The sequence below is a fragment of the Euprymna scolopes genome, chromosome 22, assembly GCF_053919585.1.
Source record: "Euprymna scolopes isolate OS-2025 chromosome 22, ASM5391958v1, whole genome shotgun sequence".
NCBI lineage: Eukaryota > Metazoa > Mollusca > Cephalopoda > Sepiida > Sepiolidae > Euprymna > Euprymna scolopes.
In genome coordinates, this window is record NC_136503.1 from 96337093 (window position 1) to 96361772 (window position 24680).

Below are 24680 nucleotides of genomic sequence, written 5' to 3' on the forward strand. Positions count from 1 at the left end.
GATGATTGCAACGTCTTGTCAGACAAGTGCCAGACGAGTGATACTCCCTCAGACATTAAAAATCCATGAGCCCAAATGTTTGAGGGAGTATCTATACACAGATGATTTAACAGAGTCTTAGCTTTGTACGACAGCTAAGCCTCTCTCTCGGTTAAAAAATTTGAGATCCAGCAACAAGCAATAGCAAGATAGCCAGCAACAAATTAAACTGCAGACCAGCTTAATGCGGGTACTGGTCTTCCGCTTTATGGTTTTTTAAATCAGAGATTTGCTTCTCCTAGAAAGGTTGGCTTCACCACGGCTTACGGGAGTCCTCTCTACCCCAACACACATATACACACACAAATATACACGGTGCTAGTTGGCCGTTGACCCAGAAAAAGAGTTTATTCGCCCTTTGTATATATGTATATATATGTATATAAATAAATATATATATACATATATAAATATATATGTATATGTATATATGTATATGTATACATATATATATGTGTATGTATATATATGTATATATATATATACATATATATATATATTAAAAATAAATGAAAAAAATTATATTCCAAAATTCATGGTGTTGACCATCTTATAATTTATTCCTTTAAATCAGTCGATTTATACAATTCTTGACAGTGTCTGTTTTGTTGCGGAAAATCAATCATTTTATTAATATATGAATTAGTGAAACTATTATGCCCTTAACTCCTCATAAATTTTGGAATATAAATTTTTGGCATTTGTTCTATATATTGCTCTGTAATAACATTGTGTTTTTTATATAAGGATTGATATATATAATAAGAAAATATATTTCTACAGAAATATATATAAATATATGTATGCATACATATATATATATATATATATATATATCAATGCATACAGAGTGCCCCCCCCAAAGACGGGGCCGACTCTAATTAGGCCCGTTTCTTAGTGTTTTGTCTGAATAAAATAGGACTTTGGTCATAACTAGTTTATTATATTCAAAACATCACATCAAAATACTAGGGTCTTTGGCCTTTATACTCCGTTGACTGTAAAATGCTCAGAAAAATAATTGAATGTCTTCTGTTTATATATATATATATATATATATATATATATATATATATATATATATATATATATATATATATTGCTATAATTATTACTTTAAAACAAACAGAAGTGATTCATCTCTTCGGGAATCATCACTGCACGGAGTTACGATTATAACCAGTCGGGGCATTCGAACCCGACCACGGCGACATCTCTGGCTCTATTAGCAAGAAACAAATCGTACGGCTAGAAATTCAGTTAAAATTAACATTTATATAAAGCGCAAATGTTAGTTCTTACAGTGACTTACACTATTGTTACTATAATAATAAATTTTAATAACTATTGTTTGTTTATTTGTATATTTATTTTTTATTACATTATAAAACAGAAATCTATGCACACATGATTTCGATCAAATCTTCACTGAACCTAGGAATCAAGCTGAAACCATGTTCAGTGCGTTTACCGTTTCGCCACGAAGTCCTTAATCAATTTAAGTGTTATTTATATCGCGTTTGAACCTTTCTAGATTGTTTGTTTATAATACGATTAATAAGCGTCTTCAATCTTGAAGATCTTTTTTTTCGTGTCATAATCAAGTTACCTGAATTGATTTTTAATAAAAGTTTTAAAGTAAACTATAGTATTGTTTCCTTAAGGGCGACAATTTTATCGTTCAACTCTTTTCTTGGCCTTTTGGCAAAGATCAAAGTGTAGTATCTGTTCCGGCAGATGCATGAGTTTCTTGGCCTTCGGACCTAGATCAAAGTGTAGTATCTGTTCCGACAGATACTGCACTTAAGATAATTTGTACCAGTCAATGGAGGGGAAACCCTCTATACTGGGACAATTATTATTTTTGGTAACCAGAGTGACCCCTTTTATGGGAGCTGGTTTTTACCTCACATTAAAAACGGCCTTGTGCCTAATTTGCTCAGTGGGGGAGCAAATAAACACCATCTGTTCCGACAGATACTGCACTTAAGATAATTTGTACCAGTCAATGGAGGGGAAACCCTCTATACTGGGACAAGTATTATTTTTGGTAACCAGAGTGACCCCTTTTAGGGGAGCTGGTTTTTACCTCACATTAAAAACGGCCTTGTGCCTAATTTGCTCAGTGGGGGAGCAAATAAACACCATCTGTTCCGACAGATACTGCACTTAAGATAATTTGTACCAGTCAATGGAGGGGAAACCCTCTATACTGGGACAATTATTATTTTTGGTAACCAGAGTGCCCCCTTTTTGCCTACTTTTAGGGGAGCTGGTTTTTACCTCACATTAAAAACGGCCTTGTGCCTAATTTGCTCAGTGGGGGAGCAAATAAATACCATCTGTTCCGACAGATACTGCAGGCTATGACTAGCTATGACTAGCAAAGACCAGATGTGGGGGCAACCCCACATGCCTGACCTTTAACCAGCTCCCATTTCCCACCTCTCGGGAGCTGGTCCCCTTTTTCCCTTCCCCCTTCCTTCACTCCCCACATAAAAATTGGCCTTGTGCCTAATTTGCTCGGTGGGGGAGCAAATAAATACCATCTGTTCCGACAGATACTGCAGGCTATGACTAGCTATAACTAGCAAAGACCAGATGTGGGGGCAACCCCACATGCCTGACCTTTAACCAGCTCCCATTTCCCACCTCTCGGGAGCTGGTCCCCTTTTTCCCTTCCCCGTCCCTTCACTCCCCACATTAAAAATTGGCCTTGTGCCTAATTTGCTCGGTGGGGGAGCAAATAAATACCATCTGTTCCGGCAAGTACTGCAAGCAAAGACCATATGTGGGGGTAACCCCACATATAAGACCTTGGTCAATGTAAGGGCAACCCTTCATAACAACTGTCACTATCCAATTCCCATTTCCCACCCATCGGGAGCTGGTCCCCTTTTCCCTCCCCCTTCCCTCTCTCTCCCCATTAAAAAACGGCCTTGTGCCTAATTTGCTCAGTGGGGAAGCAAATAAATACAATCTGTTCTTCAGATGCTCCACTTAAATTTCTTGTTCTCTATCAGTGGAGGAGAAATCCTTCACGACTGAGACAGTTTTTATTTTTGTTCCTTTTCTCCACGTTAAAAAACGACTCTGGTGTCTAACTCTGTCCCGTGGGGAGGCATTGTAAATAGGAACTCTATATCGATCAATATCTCTTCTTCTCTTCTCTTCTCTTCTCTATATAAATAAAATGAACTGATTTCCCCGTCTGATTTTGACATTAATAGGATTAAAAATCAAGATATTTCATGCAAATATAATATGCACAAACGGCAGAACAATATCTGAGGTGTGTTATAGGCTTATTATTTCTCAAATTCCTCGATAATCTTCGATTTCTATACTTTTTCTGCTAAGAAATCACGGCCAAAATCGGTTAAGATCAATGGAAGTGGTAAAATATTTTCTCTCTAATAAATTGCTCCTCCCCCTGCCACAACTTAACACCGTTTGAGGATCGTTCACAAGGAACAGTTGAGAAGAGAACACCGGTTTGGCTTCGTAGTTCTTTCATGTGAAGTTATTTAAAATCACTAAACTAAGCTGCAGTGCTCTGTGGCGTAGTGGTTAGCGTGCTGGACAATTCGCATTATATTTTCACGTTCGCGCCGACCTACCGTAGTCGTTTTTTTTTTTTTTTTTTTTTTTTCCTAAACAACTGGAATGGACTTTTCTTGGTGGCCGAACTGTTAACGTTGCAGATATTTTTTTGTTTTTTTTTACACTTTATTTTCCTACTTTTACTCATGACTCCGGGTTTGATCCTTCCTACTTACCTACCATAACATTTTTTAAAACTCCCCCCCCCCGTCCCGGAAACAAACACTCGGGCAACGCCGGGTACCCCCGCTAGTATAACAATAAATACGTTGTTATACTTCTATTTGGCTTCCGTAAAGTATTAGTATCTGCACTCACGTTTTAAAAGAGAGATAGCACGTGTTTTTTTGATGCAATATAGAGTATGGAGTAGGAATATTGACAAAAGAAACTTTTGTTTTCTATTAATTTGTTTTGATATATTGTTTTGCATCAAGTGATTAAATTGGTTTCTTGGATTGTATTTTATATGAAAGCAGTTATATCGGTGCGAGTTTTGCGTCTTAGCATATTTATGAATATCTGTCGCTTATCTTACATACATGTTACTTATATCTGCAGTTTTATTGGTTTATTATACACATTTATTAGACAGTTGGAGCAATAGTTCTTCCTTGCCCCTTGGTAACTGTCAATTTAACGTACCAAGATTGGATTTATGTAGACATTTAATTTCCATTTTTATAAAATGATATTCACACACCCACACACCCACACACACACACATACACACATACATACACACATATATATATATATATATATATATGCATATATATATATATATATATATATATATATATAGAGAGAGAGAGAGAGAGAGAGAGAGAGAGAGAGAGAGAGAGAGAAAGAGAGTCTTGGTGTGATACCTGCAGTGATGGCGTAATCAGAAAGAAATGGTTTTATCTACACATAGGGTGTTTTTTTACTTGTATCCCGACGAGAGCAGAGTTAGACACCATGGTTGGTTTTGAATGTGGGGGGGGGGGGCAAAATAAAAATGGTCTCCGTCATGAAGGATTTCTCTTCCACAAACCGCGAACTAAAAAATTAAAGGGTACCATCAGAATGAATACTACATTTGTTCTTTGCCAGCAGACCATGATTATATATATATATATATATATATATATATATATATATATAACTACTTCATTTACTCACATAGATTTAATATACGAAAGTATAGATTTATGCGTAAACTTTAAGTATTTACTTCAAAAGTGCTCAATACGTAGATAGAGCTAGTTAGTAATTTATAAAATATATCTGGCGATTAAGCTACACTGAATATTCTGCGTTTCATCCACTATAGGATTCGTCGGTCTTATGCGCATAAGCCTGAAGAATCCTATAGTGGATGAAACGCAGAATATTCAGTGTAGCTTAATCGCCATATATATTTTATAAATTACTATATATATATATATATATATATATATATATATATATATATATATATATATATATATATATATATATATATATATGTATATATATATATAAAAAGCTGAATGCCTGTTGCGTGCGTGTGTGTGTGTGTGTGTGTGTGTGTGTGTCTGCTCACGAATAGGCTCCTCCATGGTTGACTATTTAAAAAAAAAACTGATTACATATAATGAAAGAAGATGAATCGAGACACAGGAATGGGTATGTTTCATTTGGCAGAACGGCGGTTCATTAAAATTGTGGGGTGTGCGTTCGTGCCTGGTCCACACAGTATAGAAATAAAAAAATTATAAATAACAAAAAACGATTACAAGTGTTTTTGATATAGATGTACATAAGAATACTTTGATAAGTATGTTTCAACTTAAAAAGGGATGGTATAATAAAATTGTGGGGTCTGCGTTCGCGCCTGGCCTCCATAGAATGGAAATAGGCACAAAGTTTAATAAAGACTTTTTATATCTATCTGCATAATATACTTTGATAATTATGTTTCAGTTTGAAGAAATATGGTATAATAAAATTATGGGGCGTTCGTTCGCGCGTGACCTCCATAGAATGGAAATCTGTCACAAAGTTTAATAAGTTTTTTTTTTTTTTCATATAGCTCCACAGAATATTGTGATAAGTGTTTCAGTGTGAGCAGGCATGGTATAATGAATTATGGGGTTTATCTATTTTATTTTTACTTTCATCATATTTTGCTATTGTTTTGATATCCCCTAAATTCGAAGCTATCTCTTTACAACCCTTCCTTTCCATAACCTATTATATATATATATTTGTAGTCATCAAAATATTGCAACAACAGAGTCCATAACTCCCACTTACTGTATCTATAGACTGTTCAACTCTACGTATATATATATATATATATATATATATATATATATATATATATATATATATATATATATATATATATATATATATATATATACGTAGTTGAACAGTTCATAGATACAGTTGAGCTAAAAAGACGTCGGGACTCAGCAAGTGGGAGTTATGGCCTCTGTTGTTGCAATACTTTTGATAATTCATGGGGGCATGGCCCCTAACAGTTGGGCAATTCTATTTATAAACGATGCTCCTACGAACTGACAAATCAAATTCATTTACTTTCTGTTGCCAACCAATCAGAACCCAGGATTGCACCATGAAAATTAAACCTTTTCTTTAGCAAACTTACATTTGTTTTCTTCCTGCAAACATGGGAAGAAGCTTTTGCTCTGTGGCTACAAAATTATAAAGTCATGAACCTGTGCTAAACAACTGTCTAGTGAGAACCAGTTATCTCCAGGACTTGTATAGAACATCTAACCATCGGAAACTGTTCTGAAACTAAACATGGCTTACAACTTAAGAAGCACTTACAACCCTGGGAAAGCTGTTTGAAAAATGATAGAATCACACTGTCGAATTTAGGACAAGCGTGCAAGGTATGCTCTTTTTGTTGGCCATAATGACAACCTCTAGACACAGGTTACCGTCCATTTTCCTTTAAAGACTGTTATGTTATATTTGTTATATTCCGCGCTGTTTAGCTGTATTTGTTTATTATGTCCACATGTTAAATATATACACATGTTATGCACGTATCAACTCGGTTACCATTATAAACTAGACGATTTCAAGGAATAGAGAAATTAGGCGATCACGAACACTTAAGGTTCTCGTTTACATGAACATTATTATACACCTCAAAAAACCTGTAGATAAACTCAACGAACAGTACTAGATAATAATAGAGGCACTGTCAGTATCTCACTTGCCTGTTTAAATGTATGCATGTATGTATGTATATATGCTTGTATGTCGTGTGTGTTTGTGTGTATGTATGTGTGTGTTGGGGTGGAGAGGTCTCCCGTAAGCCGTGGTGAAGGCAACCTTTCTAGGAGAAGCAAATCTCTGATTAAAAGCAACCATAAAGCGGGAGACTAGTACCCGCATTAAGCTGGTCTGCAGTTTAACTTGTTGCTGGGTATCTTGCTCTTGCTACTTGCTGGAGCTCAACATTTTGAACGGGAGAGAGAGAGGCTTAGCTGTCGTACAAAGCTAAGACCCTGTAACATTATCTGTGTATAGATACTCCCTCAGGCATTTGTCTATAAAAAATGGTACTGTGGCGATTGAAGGACTTTTTGGGGTCATGGACTTTAAGTGTCTTAGGGAGTGGCACTCGTCTGACAATACGTTGCAATCATCATGCTTGTATGTCTGCCGAAAACTTTTGATAGAGGCGACGGATTTCACAAGATCGGTATCATTTTGAAGCGCGACCTTTCGGACGACAATATTAACTGGGCACTTTTCTACAGGAAAGGGGTGTCGCTGTTTTCGCCGATATTTTCGAAATCCATCCCCAGTTTTCGATTGACTAGTCTTAATTTTAACCCACGTCACTTCCGTTTTGATGAGGGGCGCAACGGCGAAGACGTCACGTCTTTCTTTTATACGTTATTTTCCTCCTTCAAGGTACGGGTTCGAGCCTGCCTGCCTACTTGCTTAACAACCCCCCCAAAACACATGGGCAACGCCAGGCACTCAGGCGCCTATATATATATATATATATATATATATATAGGGTGTCCATAAAGTCCGTGTGCGCCTTAAAATATTTATAATTTTATTTGTGATTGCAATAGAAATAACATGTGAAGAGGATTTGATTTTGGAACAATTCATTTTAAAATTGCACACGGACTTTATGGACACCCTGTATGTATATATATATATATATATATATATATATATATATATATATATATATATATTTATTTATTTATTTATATATATATATATGATGATGATGATTGCAATGTCTTGTCAGGCGAGTGCCACTCCCTCAGACACTTAAAGTCCATGAGCCCCCAAATTACTTTTTTTGTAAGTCCTACCAGTGAATTCACACGCTCAAACAGGCATGACACTGAAGACGGTCATTGAGATCAATTAATACATGCTTCCAGCATTTCAAGCCTTCACACGTCACAACTTTTCCATTGCCATAGGACCATTTTTATAGAAAAATGCCTGAGGGAGTATCTATACACAGATGATGTTACAGAGTCTTAGCTTTGTACGACAGCTAAGTCTCTCTCTCGGTTCAAAATGTTGAGATCCAGCAACAAGCAAGAGCAAGATAGCCAGCAACAAGTTAAACTGCAGACCAGCTTAATGCGGGTACTGGTCTACCGCTTTATGTTTTTTTAATCAGAGAATTGCTTCTCCTAGAAAGGTTGCCTTCACTACGGCTTACGGGAGCCCTCTCCACCCCAACACACACATACATGCACACACACATACACGGTGCTAGTTAGCCGTTGACCTCGAAAAAGGGTTCATTCGCCCTATTATATATATATATATATATATATATATATATATATGAGCAAACAGTTAATGAAATATGTTAAAAAGACACATTGAAATGAGTTAAAAACATATTTAATCTGAAAAGGAAACACTAGATAAATGGATAGTCCTTAATCCGCGGAGTTTCGAAGAAATACTCTCCTCTTCATCAGAGGGTAGGAATTAGCAAAATGCGGGATCGGATTTTGCATGCAGATTTTTAATGGATTTTTTATCTTCGACCAGACTATCCATTAATGTGTAATCACCTTTTTCTTTACCATATGCTTAACTTATTTTGTTTTCAAGTAAGATCTTTGACTTATTTGTTGTTTCATCAAATACTTCTGCATGCAAAATCCGATCCCGCATTTTGCTAATTCCTACCCTCTGATGAGAAGGAGAGTATTTCTTCGAAACTCCGCGGATTATTGACTATCCATTTATCTAGTGTTTCCTTTTAAAATTAAATATGTTTTTACTCATTTCAAAGTGTTTTTTTAACATATTTCATTAACTGTTTGCTCATATTATAAGCTCTATTTCCTATTTGGTATTATCGAGCTTTTATATCTGGCTGAGATAATTTTATAAATATTAATTCTTTAATATTTGTAATTTACGTTAATTTTACTAATCAAATTTTAATTAAATTAAAAATCCGTTTCATAAGAAGGAACAACAACAAAATCAATTATCTGTACGATCGTTTCGGAAAACAATGCTTTTTATTGTGGTATACATCAAGTTATGTACAATAATTATATATAGTTTTTTGATAAGCAAGGTCTCCTCATCAGCAAATTTTGAAGGGTTTTTATTGAATTTAAAAGACACCATAAATAAACCTAGCATTAAAAGTAAGGCAGATGAATCTGAAAAATTGAAATAAAGGTCTGGATTTAAAATTTATAAGAAAATTAATATGTATATATATATATATATATATATATATATATATATATATACGTATATATATATGTATATATATATGCATATATATATATATATATATATATATATATATATATATATATATACAGAAGAACTATGCCTGCCTTTCGGTCTGTCTTCATACTTTCAAACTGCATCTCTACCGAAATAAAAGTCGAGAAGCGGCGCCCCAAATTATTGAATTTTATGAACTGTCTTTCATTTGTCTTTAGCCGGTTAAAATAGTTTTTTAGGGGACCAAAAGGGGTAAAAATTGAGAAAATTGTTATACATTTTGTACATCTTAGTTTCTTTTTAATTTTTAATCTGCTCATATTCGTGTCAGTTCTTAGAACTGCACGCCTGTGGATATCTGCTCCCTTTTCCTGCTTTCCAACTGACTACACTATCGTTGTCTTCATATCGAACGTAAACAAGTTTCCCTTAAGTCATCCAATTTGCCAAATTTCCACTACTAACGATTACTACCATATTGTCCCATTGAATACTGTACACACCTTAACCGTTCACCTCGAGTGGCATCCTGGCCTTTATAAGTGATGACTCCTTTGTAAAAAAAACTATTTGTTACGTTAAGAAGCACCTAAAAGTGTAATGAATAGTATCTAGGTTAAATTTGTAATTTAATTACGAATGCGCTTTTAGAATTCCAATATATTTTGACGATATAATGATTTAACAAATTGGCAAAATACTCTCGCTAATATAGTCGACGGGGCCTCAATCTTTACAGAAACTAAATGAATATGAGAAATGTTAAAATTTCTATAATTACGGGCATATTTAATTTATAAAAATGTGACGAAATCTTTAGTGTGGGTTTTGGTGTGGACAACGATGTGTGACATGATAAGGGCTGTCCCCTTTTCATGTAAGTATAAAAATAGAGATTAGTTAAAATAAAAATGAAATAGCAATAGACGAAATTCGAACCTCGTAATTTAGGTTTAGAAATAGATTACGTGTGAGAATTTTAAAATGTAAAACAAACGATTGTTTAGAATAGAGATAAAATATTTCAAGAAAAGAATGTGAACTGTCAAGTTTGTTATGAAATTTTATATTGAAAGAATGCAGCTTATATGATAATGTTTTTAACATATCGGAAAAATAGGTTACTGAGTATAGGTTATAATTCTTTTTGTAGAAATAGGAAAAGTTTTGGACACGCATGTCCAGAACACGTGAAAAAAGCCACATGTTTTAACATGTGTATGACGTCACGGAAAATAAAAAGTTCTAGGGATAGAGAAAAAACTTGAGAGTAAAAAGAAGTCAGTCAGTGAGAAACTCAGAGAGAGTCTGAACGTCTAGAAGCGAGACGATAACTTTGAAACTAAAATGTGAAGCTTTGAATTCTTGATGATGGAAATCACGGCCGGTCGTGTGAAGAATAAACTCATCTGTATTCTGGTAGAACGTCGTCTTGTGTTGTGATTCCTACAAAAAGGTAAATTAAATTGTATTATATATCTGTGTTATACAATGTCATTACATACACGTCTCGACATCTCATGTTTACACAATGTCTGAACAGTGAACACTGTCTCCTCACTCCAAGAGCTTCCCCTTCTTCTTCTTCCATAAACACAATTAAGGAATGAACATTTAATATATAGGAATCGTTATAAATGAACAATCTCTCTAAGTCTCTTACAACATCTCTCTTCTAAGACTGCGCTTGTAATAAGACTCTTTCTAAGCATCACGTATGATAAGACTCTCTCTTTAATGAAAGAAAATATAACAGATGTCCGATCGATGAAATGTTTTATTAATGTTTTATTAATGTTTTATTAGTAGACGCAGTCAGAGAAATTCGTTGACTAGCTCTCTACCTCTCTCTTAATAAAATAATCTCAACGTGCGTTATTTTGTCATAGCTTGTGAGCTTTGACATATGAGCTTATCTTTTTGACGATCAATTTTCATCAACTTCATTCTCTTGTCTTTGAAATGACCTTTTCAAATTTTAGTTTTAATTTTTGTTTGACTTCTACTGGCTATCAGCTGCATTTCCATTGTTTTCCCCAAATGACCTTTTAATATTTCCGTTACTGATTCTTTTTTGTTTTAAACATTGGATTGTCTTCAGAGATACCGCTACACACAGTTGTGTAACACGCTGAATCTTAAATTAAAGTAAGTGGTATTAATTATCGTTCTGTCATGAAAAATATATCAACGATATATATTACTAAATTTTTGTAGTTTTGTGTCTAAATGAAAAACTTGAAATGAATAGATTTAAAGATAGGAAAATTCTTGATTTTTTATGATTTCTTTTTGACAAACAGTCCGCGAAATAACGCTCTCCTACAAATACTAGATAAACCCAACAAAAAACGAGATAAGTGATTTTACACTGTAACGAAGTTATTGGAACCGTACTACATAATCATTAGAATTAACATTACACTTTCTATTGTGACCTATATTTCGGTTATCTTGGGAGAAAATGAACCTCGAAATTACATTGTCAAAGTTAAAAGTAGCAGGAATAAAATTATGACGATAAACACATGGTAGGAGGTCCCTTTACTACGTTTCCAGATTTTTTGTATACGGATTTGAAATTGTCGTAGACTCGTGAAAATTCAGTATGTTATTGGTATACATGTTATAAGATTACTGACCAATTTTTACAATTTCAAATTCAATTAAAGAGCTACAGCAAGAATTGAAATATATCCTACTAAAGCCTGATTGTCACAGCTGGTTAATTTAAAAAAATGGCTGTAAGGACACTTTAAAAGAACTATATGCAATATAACATGTTTTAAACTTAGAACAAAAATCTCAGAAACGAATGGCATTATGTGGACTGATTTTTAACCATCCTGCATTAATAAGGCACCAGTTTTTGAGTGGCATAAACGTAAACGTCGGCTTTCGTTTATCGTCTTTGAAACATGAAAACTACGTTTTAGTTATTATACACCACGCAGTCTGTTATCTTGTAAATGAATTTGTGTATTATGTGCCCCCACCATCATAAGGATAACCCTCTCTTTGGTCTTATGTCATGAAAAGGGACATACACTAGTAAGTAAAAAAGCAAAACTAGATAAGTTTGAAAACGATATTAGGAAAAGGCTAGAATCGAACCCACTAGGCAAGTGTTCAAAATATTAGATAATGAAATCATAGGAGTACAGAACGATTGTTATTGTTCGTGCAAACAGCTTAATATTATTTATGCCAGACATAAATATTTCATTAATGAATGCTGTCGTATATTCGTTCTTTTCGAAGTAACTGGATGTTAAATATGTCAGTTAAAAGAATGAACAATACAAGTTTTAGAAATAATTAACACAATAGGTTAAATGAGATACAATTAAATTTATGAATTTATTTTGTTTACCAGAAGTGTGTAGATACATATACAAAGGGCACGGGTAAATTGAAACGTGATAAAATCACATTAGTTGACCACAGGTCTGACGGTATAAAGAAAGGAGATTCTCAATATATTGAGACAGGGTTCGAAGTTTGAGATCAGAGTTAGTGACGAGAGTCGGGCAAGGACTTAATGAGTGCTGGTGTCCTCTTGGAGTCCAGAGACTGAAGATGAGACCATGTAATTTAGAATGCTTGAATCCCTGACAATCATCATCATTCAGCTGGTATGAATAAGGGAACATCAAATATGTGTAAACTTGTGTTCCTCTTCGTCATTTCATCAACTAAAAAGGTAAATGTGTTCTGTCTGTCATCTCTTAAATGAACTGCGTCCCCTCCTCCATCATCAGTAACGACTCTCCCCATCTGAATTAAAAAATGTCTTACACATTCCTTCAATAATGAATTCGCATCTCCTATGTGTTATGAATAGGAACTGTGTATGCAATTTACATAAAAGTCATTATCTGTTCTAAGTTCCCGTTATAGTGTGTCACTAATATGAACCCCTGCTACAGAACTGTCAAAAGAGATATAGATTACATGTTGCAATGGAGATGAACTTTTTCTTTTATTAGAATATTTATTTAATGTTTACATGACGACTTGTAACAACTTATATTCATCATTTTAAAAAATAATTAAAATGCATATGAAATGTGAAAGTGCATATGAAATGTGAAAGTATTTTTTATTAGAAACAAGCGGGGAGGGGTACCCGGCGTTGCTCGGGTGTTCGTGGGTGTGTGTGTTTTTGGTTAATCGTTGGCCGGGTGTTTGTTACAAAAAAACGAATCCTTGACGCGCAGTTGGAAAATAATAAAGTGTGAAAAAGGTGAGACTTGGCAGATGCCCGTTTTTGACTAAAATTTGAGTGCGGGTGTTTTCTTTACCGCGAGTCTGTTCGCTTCTTTTTTTATATACGAAAAAGCTTAATGCACATGCGGCGATCGAAAATTGTTGAATATTTATCTTTTGAAAGTTGGACAAATTAAATAGACAGGCGACTCCGGTTGTTAACTCGTAGACATTATCATTTAGGTACCATATAAACGTTTTAAGAAGTTGTGAGGAGACCGATCGCTTCTCGGAAAAAAGTCGTTCTTTGACATACACGAAAACTTATTTATTTAGACCTTATTGAAAAACACTTTGTTATTATGTGCTTTAATTATCATCTCTAAATTTTCGCAACAACTGTAAGATAACTTCAAGGTATTTTCATTGAAGATTTTGTGTAAGGGGTTGGTTGCGGGAAAGTGTTTTTCAATAAGGTCTAGAAATTTCTTACCAAGTTTTGTTTTTAACATTTGATTGTATGGGGTCGTATACCAAATTATAGTTATTTTTCTTCTATTTATTATTTATTATAGTTGTTGGTGTTTTGTTGCTTATATTTGATATCGATATTTTTGGATCCACTATTTTTAGGGCTGTTTCGTAGATATTGGTTGACCTGTTAAATGCATTTTCATCGCTTGAGTTATTACCGAGTCTACTTACGATCGAGTTGGGAATGTGTTTTATAATTGATGGTGGGTGGTTGGACTTAGGGTTTACGTAAATTGGAGCAGCGTTATCTTTTAAGTATGGTTCATATGTGTTTTTATCTAAGTTAAACGTGACGTCCAGGAAGTTTGTTATTTTTATGTTAGCTGATACGTCTGCTTTAAGGCCTAATTCTATTAAACTGTAGACGAGAAATAGCAAACAATTGTGTTCACAAAATAAAACTTACTCTAGGATAGCGATACAAAATAGCTTTAAAACTAACAAAAACAATAGAAAACAAACAAATAAATAAATTAAATAAACATGAATATACATAAACGACCACACACACACACACACATATATACATATATATGTGTGTGTGTGTGTGCATGTATGTGTGTACACATATGTATATTTATATATAAAAAAGAGCAGAAATGAGGAAAATCGTTTGCCTTAAACCACTAACCTAGTTCTAAAACAGATCCTTTGTTCGATAAAATGCATGTCCATTGGCTGATAGGAAGGGGCGCGGTGTATACTAGAAAGCTGATTTGCTAACTAAAATCCTCAACATATATAAAAACGAGAAACAACCACAGAGTTCGCGCATAAGCCTGACGAATCCTATAGTGGATGAAACGCCGAGTATTCAGTGTAGCTTAATCGCCATATATATTTTATAAATTACTAACTAGCTCTACCTACGTATTGTGCAATTTTGAAGTAAATACTTAAAGATTACGCATAAATCTATACTTTCGTATATTAATTTATGTGAGCAAATGAAGTAGTTATTTATATATATATATATATATATATATAGAGAGAGAGAGAGATAAATAGATAGATATATATACTAAAACAATTATTTAATAATAAAATAGAATATCGCTGAAGGATGCTAATTCTCTTGGTTTTTATGACAATGCTGGCCGTTCGTATTTCTCAAAATGAATTTCTAGTAGAAATAACTCAATGTTCAAATGATTTTTTCTTACTTTTCCAATTTTAATTTCATTTCAAAGTTTCAGCTGATGTTTATAATAGTATTTATACTTCAACGTATGACTATGACATTTTTAAATACTCAAATAAAAAAAACAACTAAATTCCTCCTACTTTTTCATCAGAACTTTACGAATTTAATGTTTCAACCTTAAAGAAAAGCAAAGATTGAATTTCATTAACTTTGATATAAATAATTACTATCATTCTATCTCCCCAACACTCTTTAATAAGGCATTAACATTTGCTAACAAATTCGGACATTACCGATTTAGAAATAAAATTTATACTGTTAGCAAGATGATTCTTAATACACTTTGACGGGACATTTTGGACAAGAGAGGATACTCCCAAGAACTTTAATATAATAATAGATTCCCTCGACTCTCTACTAGTTACAGATTTAGGGGAAGTATTCCTATTAAAAAGGCGTTGAATAGAATTCAGAAAGCCAATAAGATGGCTATATACAGATGACGCATTATTTGTCACACTAGTTATGCCAAAACAGTACAACAATGCCGTTAAGAAATTACAAGATTTTTTTTAAAATTACGGCCTATCTATAGAAGTTAACCCAAATAAGAAAACATCTAACATCAACATAATATGACCGTAAAAACACCAAAAACAACATAACGCAATATATCGCGAGAAAAATAAACCTATCCAAAAAGATGATATTATCATAAGAAATTCTAACCACAAACAAAATAAGAAGAATGACTAAGACGAAAGAAATCCATATTGCCCATTTCATCTTTTAGCTCGAACGTAAAAAACACACCTAAAGAATTTTTCAAAAGAGTAGAAAATTCTTTTGTAATACTCACATAAGTATAGTAAATTATTAAACAAAACTGTAAAATATTATACTCTGCCGAATGTAGCACAGAAAATAATATCATCCAATAACATACAGAGCCATATAAATGAATGTAACTGACAAAAGAAAGAGTACTATCCTATATAAAATGACTGTATTCATTAGAAGGGCGTATACTCTTGCACGGTGTTACAACTACCGAGTCATGAAATTCATCTAATTAGCATAATAACTGATGACTCACATCAAATATACCAGCTCTGGTAAACTCCATGGCTACATTAAATGGCTACAACTCAAAAGATGAATGTTATAAAGATTCTCCCACAATTAATCCGCAACTAACTGACCAATATTCATCTGACTCTTCTCCTGAAACTTATTTAGTTCAAAACCTCCCGATTATATGTATGTATTATTAAAGTGATTGTCCCAAACACTCTGAGATGTTTCTTATTCTGGATATATAGTGTTTAATAGTTTCATTCTGCAGTAAATTATTCATTTAAAATTTTATCAAATATTTATGCGATTTTATAGATTAAATAAATATTTGAAGTTTTATCTATACTATTAATAAAATTCTAAATGTTTCTTTATTTATTTATGTGTGTGTATATATACTAATAAAACTTTCGAACGGATGCACCGAATTGAAATTTTCTTTTTTTTCCCCCTAAAAGGTGTGTGTCTCTTGATTGTCATTATCCATATATGGTTCTTAACGACCAACGCCGAGTCACACAAAAAGCCTAGAATAAGGGTTTCGGTCCCGTTTCGTGCAATAGTCCAGAAAGTTACCTATCCTTGTAAACTGATTTTAGCATTGTCTGTATATAGTCTCGGTAACATATTTAAGCATACAGACAGGATAACGCGTCTGACTACGAATCAGAAAATTCCAGATTCGAATCCTGGAAAGTTCGTAATAAATTTAACCATAATTTTATCCAACGTTTAATCATTATCCTTACCCTTAGTTAGGTTATTTTTGTTTTCTCAGTGATTTTGTTTTGTGCTTATGGGAATTTTACATACTCTGAGTTCACAGGGTAAGCGTTGATGGTAAGACGATGTTGAGTGTACTTGACGTTGAATGTATTCGATTTTGTGTTTGACTCTGCGTTGTGTATGCCGACGCTGCGCAGGCGCAAGTTGATAGCAAATTTGCTACAACAAACTGCCTTATATAGAGGGTGTCCCAATAAGATATATACACTCTTTAAATGTCCATAAAACCAACATTTATTATAAGATAGAAAAGTTTCGTACATCAAAATACTGTAAACAAATCTAGAAACTGTGTCTAAGTCTGCCCTCGTGGAGAAACAAAATAAATAGGAACTTAAAATGATTAGAATTTAATCCCAATTTAAAATCCTAAAGCTAACTTCAATCTTAATAGATATTCCCCAACCGTTTCAACTTACGCCTTCCCGTTTTCCACATGGCCGAATTCGATGCCGACTGAGTCTGAATTTTTCTCTGTCAACCCTACTCGCATGCTTCTCCAATAATAACTTCAGTTTAGTCTTTCTTTCTTGCTTTCTTCCGACTACCTTCCCTTCTATCTATAAAACTGCCACTTATAATATACACATAACCAGAAAGTGGGTTACATACATCGTTACAAAATCATTTGAGTTTTAAAATTATACTAGCGGGGGGACTACCCGGCGTTGCCCGAGTGTTTGGAGGTGTGTGTGCTCGGGCGGGGGGTGGGAGGGGTGTTAATCAAAACATAAGAATAAGCGAAGTAAAAAAAAATAAACTAAAAAAAAGAAAAGAAAACAGAAAAACTAACGTTAAAACTTCTTTAAAAAATCTAAAAAATAAAGCGGGGGGTACCTGGCGTTGCCCGGGTACTTAGAGGTGTGTGTGCTCGGGCGGTGGGGTGGGAGGTAATAAAAACATAAGTATAAGCGAAGTAAATATTTTTAACTATTAAATAAAAATAAAATATTATATAAAAAAAGTTAAAATTTTTAAAAATCGAAAAAAAAAACACAAAGAAAACTAACGTAAGGCAAACGAACGATGTTAAATTTAAAAATCGAAAAAAAAGAAAACAGAAAAACGAACGTTACAACTCCTTTAAAAATCTGAAAAATACCCCCCAAAAAAACACGTAAAATATGGGTAAAATAAGCTTGTTTCAATATTAAAATTTTTAAAATCGGTGGGTACCCGGCGTTGCCCGGGTGTTTTTGGGTGTGTGTGGTCGGTCGGAGTTGGGAGTGTTAATGAAAACCTAAGCATAAGCGAAGTAAAATAAAAAAAACCCAAAAAACGAACGTTACGTGAAAAATGGCAAAATAACCCTGCTTCAATATTAGAATTTAAAAAATTGAAAAAATGACATCTCATACCACGATTCGAACCCAAAACCTTTAGATAATGTCCCAGCTCTCTAACCAACTGAGCTAAGGCGACGTACACGAATAAGATCATTTTTTAAAATATTTAAACTAAATCAGGTTACGACGTCGTATGACGCATGCGTAGAAGTTACATCGTCATGAGAGGACGGTTTTTGCTGACCCCCCCCCCTGTAGAAAAGTGCTGATTGAGGGTTAAAAATTTAATGATTTTTGGCCAATTTTTCGATATTCCTCGGGCGAAAGAAGGGAATTTTATATGGGACCAAATTTGTGAATTGTAGTTCGAAAGTTTTTAGCAGACATACAAACACACACACACTTGCATACATACATACATACATTTTCGCTTTTATATATATATATATATAGATAGATAGATATATTTTTATTCACTCCAGCTGGTTGATGATAGTGGTCAGGAAGTCAAGTCTTTACGATTACATTGCTGTATCCTTTCCCCTATCGCCTCCAAAAGGATGTCAGCTTCCAGTATATCCGAGTCAACTCAAAGTCGCTGTCTGACTGCGTCTCTCTTAACTTCGAACCCTGTCTCCATATATTGGAAATATACGTTCCTGATGACGTCAGAGGCGTGGTACGCCACGTGAAATATATTCACGAGGATGTTACCTAAAGATTTCCTAAATTGCATTCTATCATTTAGCCTATTTTCGAATCATTATTTCTAAACTTGTATTGTCTATTCTTTACACTGACATATGTAATATCCAGTTATTTCTAAAAGAATGAAAAATCGACCGCATTCTGAAATTAAATACCTATCTCTGCGATAAATAATACTTAGTTATTTGTGAGAAGAGTGAAAATCGTTCTGACTTCCTAAGATTTCTTATGTATTCTTTTTTTAAACTTTTCTTACTAGGTTAGATTGTAACCTTTTCCAAATATCATTTCGAACTTATCTAGTTTGCTTTCTTACTTACTGGGGTTTGTCCCCTTTTCATATATATATATATATATATATATATATATATATATATATATATATACATATATATATGTATATATATATGTATTCTTTCTCTCTATATATATATATATGGATGCACATGTGTACATATATACATATGCATATATGTATATGTGTGCCTGTGTGTGTGTGTGTGTAGAGGAGAGCGAGAAAAAGAGAGAGATAAAGATAGAAACCTATATAAATAGATATATACATTTATATAAATATATATAAATATGTTTATCTATCTATCTATCCTCTCTCTCTCTCTCTCTCTCTCTCTCTCTCTATATATATATATATATATATATATAAATATATATATATATATATATATATATATATATATATATATATATATATATGATTGTTGAGCTGGATTAAATCCGACGATATGAAATAAAATGGAGGTGGAAGGACCTGGATACTCAACGTTTCGCCCGATTTATGCGTGCTTCTTAAAGAGGGTCAGTGACCATCCCTCTTGAAGAAGCCCGCATAAATCGGGCGAAACGTTCAGTATCTAGGTCCTTCAACCTCCATTTTATTTCATATATATATATATACATATATATATATGTATATATATATATAAATTAACATGTATGCTCTTTTAAAAAATGGAATCGACCGATCATCGAAGACACGATTCTGAGCAAAGGCATAGGGTCGAGTTTCAATCCCGGCTGGAGAAAGTTCCAGTTCTAGCCGCACTGATGAGCCGTAATACACCGAAATATCAGTCTAGGTTGATGACTATATATATATATATATATATATATATATATATATATATATATATATATATATACACATATACATCCATATATATATAGAGAGAGAAAGAATAAATGACAAATAGTTATATTCCAAAGTCCATGATGTTGACCATCTTATAAGTTATTTTTTCATTCAGTTCTCATCAATTCTCTTAGTCAACCGAATTAAAGGAATAAATTATAAGATGGTCAAGATCATGAATTTTTGAATATAACTTTTTGTCATTTATTCTCTATATTGCTCCGTAATTACATTGAGCTTCTTAAATAAGGATGGATATATACTAAGAAAATATATTCATATATATATATATATATATATATATATATATATATATATGTTTAAAGAAAAAATAGAAAAAAAACGAATGAAATTATTAAAAAAATCAACGTTTCGTCCCTGCTTCAGAGGACATCTTCAGGATAATTGAAATAAAAATGTGATAAAAGAAAAAGTCATAGATCGTGCTAAAAAAGGCAGTTTTTTTAAATCCAACCCTTGTCGGGAAAGGACGAATATGTGTGCGTATGGGAAGGTTGTTTGATGTCGCACACATATTCGTCCTTTCCCGACATGGGTTGGATTTTAAAAAACTGTCTTTTTTCGCACGATCTATGACTTTTCCTTTTATCACATTTTTATTTCAATTATCCTGAAGATGTCCTCTGAAGCAGGGACGAAACGTTGATTTTTTTTTAATAATTTCATTCGGTTTTTTCTATTTTTTTCTTTAAACATAACGTCAACCACCGCTGGTATATTTTTTCATTCCTTATATATATATATATATATATATATATATATATATATATATATATATATATATATATATATTATTGGAATTATATTCCGACAAATAACACTTACTTCTTTTCATATTCTTTTATTATATAAATTGTAACATTTAATCGCCAACAAATATTTAAAATTTTCATTAATAATTTCTGTGTATTTTTTTCAGGTCTATCATTTATGATAAGGCGTTCATAATAAATACCATCTCGCTTTGAAGATTTGCTCCAAAATATAAATGACTTTTGATGAATAAGGCATCCATTCGTGAGCTTTTGTGATTTCAAAATGTGAGTACATTTTCGTTCAAAAACATTCTTTCAGTTTCAGCCGTTGACACCCGAAGTTTGAACACATTTTCGTATATTCTTTTCATTTTCAGCCGATAACAACCGACATTTTTTGGGCACCGATGATCGGCAAATCTTCCACGTCAGTCACAAAGTCAATGATAAGAAGAAACGTTTTAATTTGAAATTAATTAATTTAATTTCTAATGCGCAGTTTAGTATAAAAGGTACAGATAGTGCATTCATGTATTTCTTTGCGAACTGTTATCCTCATCTTCATAGTTGTTGCTGTGTAACGTGACCGTTTGAAGGATCAAAAATGAAATCATTCACACGACCCCAAAGAGTCAAATCCTTCCATTGGGGAAAGCCATTGTCTGAACAGGTGTTCTTCAGGCCAGAATAGGTCTGGTTTCATCTCCACATTATTCTGACGTTTACTGTCCTTGGGTTTTCTAAACAATAAAACATGTCTGTTTTTCTTCAAGTACAATACCAATCCCTTATGATATGTCACCTGCCGCTGTCTAGCATTCAATTAACGTTCAACAGACAAGATCAGCATATTTCCCCGGCCTCACTCAGGGTTTGGGGGGATCTAAATCTCGCCAATGGGGAGCAGCAGCGCTCCCTCAAACGGTCACATTTCAGTTGTTTTACTACTTTTCGGCCAACTTATCCTTTGGCCTTCTTCATGTATTTTACGACGACGGGGTAGGAATGCTGAGTATTGTAACTATATACCCAGCAATTACTGTCTTCCGTAGTTGTTGTTGCCTTACTACGTTTTGAAACAGTGTATAGAGGCATTGGATTTCTACGGTTCCATTGAAAAAAGTCAGAAAACCAAAGTTGATTGACTAAATAAGAATTCTTTATTTGGCCAATCAACTCTTGTGTACTGACTTCTGCCCACACCTCTTATTACCCCTCAAAGAATCCCACACTTCTTTAAATTTCTTATACACCTTGAAAACTGAAGCTTAACTCATGCAAGATGATCCACATCAGTCTTAAGTAATTCATACTTTCCTTCGGCATTTTTTTCCAAATTTTAAATAGATAATCAGTGCATATCGTTTTTTAAATATCCTCTCGTCCATATAGCATTTTTGAAATTCACAAGTTGGAACAATCAGTAGAGTGTATTCTAGTACCAGCTGTAACTGTTCATTCGAGTCTCAAATTATAAAAATTGGGCAGTCATCTTATAACATGTATAGCAATAACATACTGCATTTTCAAGAGTCTAAGGCAATTTTAACTGCATGTACAAAAAAGTCTGCAAAATTATTAAAAGCATATCGTATAGCTGAGCAAGACTGAAAAAAAAAACAGAACGTGCTCTCCGCCATTGGTTTAATAAATGTTTTCGATTTAAATTCCTTACCGATTTTTGAGTTCGCGTAAAAGATTTCCGGGTTCGACGAAATACACTTCAAGAAAGCCGGGGATTACATCGGCTGAGACTTTCTAACGCTCAAGATTAGAGAAAAAGTCAAAACGCGTTATTTTCAGTAAATATTAGAAGAGAATAGTTTTAAAAATATGTATAGTGCAGAGAGTTTAAACATTTAACAAGGGAGATAATTATTAAACGAATACTTAAAAGTTCATCAGGTAAAGTTATTAAGGGAAATAACTCTTGAAACGAAAAAAATTATCGGACAAAATCTAAATACGGTATTAAAATGTGTTTGTTCGTTGTTTAATTTTTTGTTTTGATTGAATCTGTGTTGAATTGTGTAAGATGAAAAATCACTTGTATTATATAATAAAGTTCATAGTGAACCGGATTCTGATTTCATCTCGTACACTATTGATCCAAACAATTTATCATCATCTTTAATTAACTATTACGTGTAATTATATTCATGCAGATATTCTACTTTATAGTATACACAAAATTGTTTCAATATATATATTTATGTATACGTATATATTTTAATTTAACCTATCTATCTATCTATCTATAAAAGTGAACGTGCCTGTATGTATGTGTGTGTGCGTTTGTACATTTCCCTACGCAATAACTCTGTCAATTTTAAGTCCACAGACTCGAAATTAATATGGAGGGTACTGAGATTTAGGAAAATCTGAGTGATCGCTTTTCAGCCCAAAATTTGGCTGTTAAGCGGTCAAAGTTCAACGATTTGTCTTTTGAGAACTCTACCATACTCCTCGGAAAATTTCTGGTATAATCACTTGAAATTTTAGATATAGGTTCCTTCGACATGAATCTAACGTAATAACTTGATTTGAGCCCAAAACAATAAATGTTAAGGGATCATAATAGGGGTCAAAGTTTAATAATTGACCGCTTTGTTTTTTGCTCAACATACACCAACAAACACCCTGGCAACGCCGGGCTGAAATGCTAGTATACCTAGAAAAGTGAACGGGTGTGTGTGTGTGTGTGTGTACATTTCCCTACGCAATAACTCTGTCAATTTTAAGTCTACAGACTCGAAATTTGATATACGGGTACTAAGATTTGGGAAAATCTGTGTAATTCATATTCGGCCAGAGGGGGTAAAAATTCAACGATTTGACCTTTGAGAAATCTACCAAACTCTTCCAACAATTTTGGCTCTAAACACTTGAAATTTTAGATATAGGTTTCTTGGACATGGATCTAACTTAATAACTTGATTCGAGCCCAAAACAATAAATGTTAAGAGGTCATAATATGGGGTCAAAGTTTTAAAACATTGACCTCTACGATTTCTACCAAATAACTCAGACACTTTCTGGTATAAACATTTGAAATTTTACATAAAGGGTATTCAGAGATAGGGCAAGTTTATGAATCGGTGTGGGTCAAAAAATTTTAGTTACCAACATATAAATGTATGTATGTATGTATGTATGTATGCATGTATGTTTGCATGTGTGCCTAAAACTTTCGACAGAGGCGACGGATTTTTACAAGATCAGTATCGTTTTGAAGTTCGACCATTTAGACGACAAATATCGAAAAATTGGCTAAAAAGATTAATGCCTTCACCTGTAACTGGAAATATTTCTACAGAGAGGGGTCGCTTTTTTCGCCGATATTTTTGAAAGTCATCCCTTCTTTCTATTGTAAAGCCTTAATTAAAACCTACGCCACTTCCCGTTTTGCGGTGCTCGTAACGAGAAAGAACTCATGTTTTTTTTCCCCCGTTCTTTTCGTCCTTCGCGGTATGGGTTCGAGCCTGCCTGCAACGCCGGGCTGAAATGCTAGTATATATATATATATATATATATATATATATATATATATATATATATATATATATATATGTATTAAGGAAATTGCACATTTACCTAAATTCGAGTTGGAAATAATT

The 24680-nt window shown here is 33.5% G+C and overlaps 1 protein-coding gene and 1 non-coding gene across 2 annotated transcripts in view; both read left to right on the forward strand.

Moving 5' to 3' along the window:
* LOC145243549 (type-1 angiotensin II receptor A-like) overlaps window positions 1-24680 on the forward strand; it is a 1077320-nt gene that overhangs the window by 696013 nt on the left and 356627 nt on the right. The window contains exon 3 of the mRNA XM_080106527.1: window positions 21228-21348. The gene's annotated coding sequence lies outside the window, so the exon portion shown is untranslated. The remainder of the gene's footprint in view (window positions 1-21227; window positions 21349-24680) is intronic.
* Window positions 1725-1929, forward strand: LOC145244168 (U2 spliceosomal RNA). The gene has a single exon (XR_013862986.1). It is a non-coding gene; the product is annotated as a U2 spliceosomal RNA (small nuclear RNA).